The sequence below is a fragment of the Mus caroli genome, chromosome 11 (genome assembly GCF_900094665.2).
Source record: "Mus caroli chromosome 11, CAROLI_EIJ_v1.1, whole genome shotgun sequence".
Taxonomy (NCBI): Eukaryota; Metazoa; Chordata; class Mammalia; order Rodentia; family Muridae; genus Mus; species Mus caroli.
In genome coordinates this window covers 29,805,917-29,808,461 of record NC_034580.1, presented here as the reverse complement: position 1 = coordinate 29,808,461, position 2,545 = coordinate 29,805,917, and positions in this window count along the sequence as shown.

The window sequence follows — 2,545 nt, the reverse complement described above, 5'->3', positions numbered from 1 at the left end:
GAAGCTCAGGGATCAAGGTGCTACAATTTGCACCCTCAGCCCTCTGATAAGACTTCCTCAGATCAGACAGGCTTTCTTGGATGTCCTGGGGGAAAACCAGAACCATCTGTAACTAAGGAGACTCAGATGTGCCTGCTTCTATAACTGTCTCCCAGCCAGAAGACCCCTAAAAGGAGTCTGTTCGTTTGACAATATCTGTGTGAACTGTGACAACGAATATGTCCCCTTATTTTTTTCATTGTAATTCTTGTCTCTCTTCCCCTGGCCCTTGGCTGCTAAAAGCTACCAATTAGCATGCAAGGTACAAGCTCTGGGAGGGCCCAACTGTGTATATGAAGTCTGTAGGGACTATAGCATAATATCTACCATTGCCTGTCTGCGCTGTGTGAAATGATTTACTTCATACCATGTTGTAGGTTAAGTACTGGCTTTTCCCCCATTTCACCTGAGAAAATTGAAGACAAGAAAACCTAAGTCACTTGTTAAGGACAAGAGAGATTGGCTGGCAGCTCCTCCAGGGCTAGGAACTTGGGTTTGCTTCTTTATGGTGTGTGTGTGTGTGTGTGTGTGTGTGTGTGTGTGTGTGTGTGTGTGCCCATAGAGACCTAAAGAGGCAATTGATTCCATGGAGCTGGAACTACAGGCAGTCATGAGTTGCCTAATATGGGTGCTGGGAACTGAACTTGGGTTCTCTGAAGACCAGCCAACTCTGTCAACTGCTGAGCCATGCCTCCAGCCCAGACCTTTTATGTTTCACCCCCCAAAGCAAAGTGCGGCATGCTTGCTTCCCTCTGACCACTTAAATTAGAAACTACAAAAACGAAGAAAATCTCTCATCTGAAAAAAATTTATCTTATATTTGTGAATGTATACATGACTATAAGTATGGTTTTATTTTTCAAAACATGCTTTTGAAGCCCATTTCTCCAACTTTCATTAAAACACAGCTATCTTCCCATGCCACTAATATTCAGTTGTTCTAGCATCTATTTTTCATAACTGCATAAGACCACATCAGTTGGAGGAGGCTCTGTTTGACTAACCAAGCCCTCATTACTGGCCACTGGGTTAGCTGGGGTTTGTTAGAACAGGCAACACCATGGAGGAAACCCAGCACCACCTCTTTGCTCTGTCTTGTTCTGGAAGATGAACCCTGAGAAGTGGACTTGCAAGGTTAATTGCACAGCTTTGTGTCCACACTGTTGGGATCCCATGGGGTATATTTTAAAAATCCAGGGCTCCACCCTCAGCAAGGACAATTTCTGTCTGTTGAACATGCTGTCTGTTGATTCAACGTTCTGAACAAACCATGCCAAGCTTACTTACTTTGAACCTCAAGGAACCTTTAGACACTCTTAGTGAAGTTCTTTTCCTGTCCATGATGGGACACGTAGCTCCTTGGAATCTAGAGAAACCCCTCCTACACAATTGCCTGGATGTCCTCACCAGGCACCCAGACACGGCAAATGGAAGCAATTCTGTGGCACGTGTGCTCATTATGTGACCTGGCACAACTGTCCAGACAGGAGAGCAGAATTCGAAGTCCTAGGCAGACACCCTCTCTTGGTGCCATCATCTTTTTCAGCTTCAAAGAGACATAGTGTCTGAGGGAAGCAAGAAGATGTGAACTCAGGAGAAGAAGGTAGAGGCTGGAAGGCAGAGAGAGTTATTATAGACAGCTCAGATGCATTCTCTTCCACCTGCTGCATCAGAGGTGGTTCAGCCATTACCAGAACCTCGTCAGGAAAGAGCATCCTGGAGGAAGACTTCTAGGCACTGACACATGCTCAGAGCCTGGTGTGTGTGCAAAGCAAAGAGAGAGGTTGGGATAAGTCACCTTTAAGCTGGGATCTATAGTGGAGCCCCAAGAGAAAACTGGCCTTGGCTAAGCAGCAATGGGAAGCGGGGCTTGCTTGTAAGCACTGTCTCTGAGACTTTATAAAAGACAGGAGAAGGACGTGAACAGCCAGTGTGTGTGTGTGTGTGTGTGTGTGTGTGTGTGTGTGTGTGTTTGCATTGCCTAGGGGTTTCTGCACAACAACTTCCACAGATGTTGGATCAACTGAGGATCAGGGGAGACTGCTGTGCCTTAAAGCTAGAAACAAACTTGAATCGTGGGTGTTCTTTCTCATTTCTACCTAAAATCCTCTATCTTTTGATGTTCTTTTTAAGAGCCCTGCTGCTCATCTTGGTGGGTTTCCAGGCCATGTCCACAGCAGCCTTCACATTGTCTTCTTCCGGCCTACAGTGTGTGTGTGTGTGTGTATGTGTAAGTCTCTCTGTGTGTAAGTCTCTCTGTATGTAAGTCTCTGTGTGATATGTGTGTGTGTGTGTGTGTGTCTCTGTGTGTGGTATATGTAAGTGTGTGTGTGTGTGTGCGTGTGTGTGCATGTGCATATGTGTGTGGTATATGTGTATGTGTGTATGTGTCTGTGTGTGTGGTATATGTGTGTGTGGTATATGTAAGAGTGTGTGTGCATGTGGTGTATGAGAGAGAGGGGGGAGGGAGGAATGGGGAGGGGGAGGGGAGAGAGAGAGGGAGGAA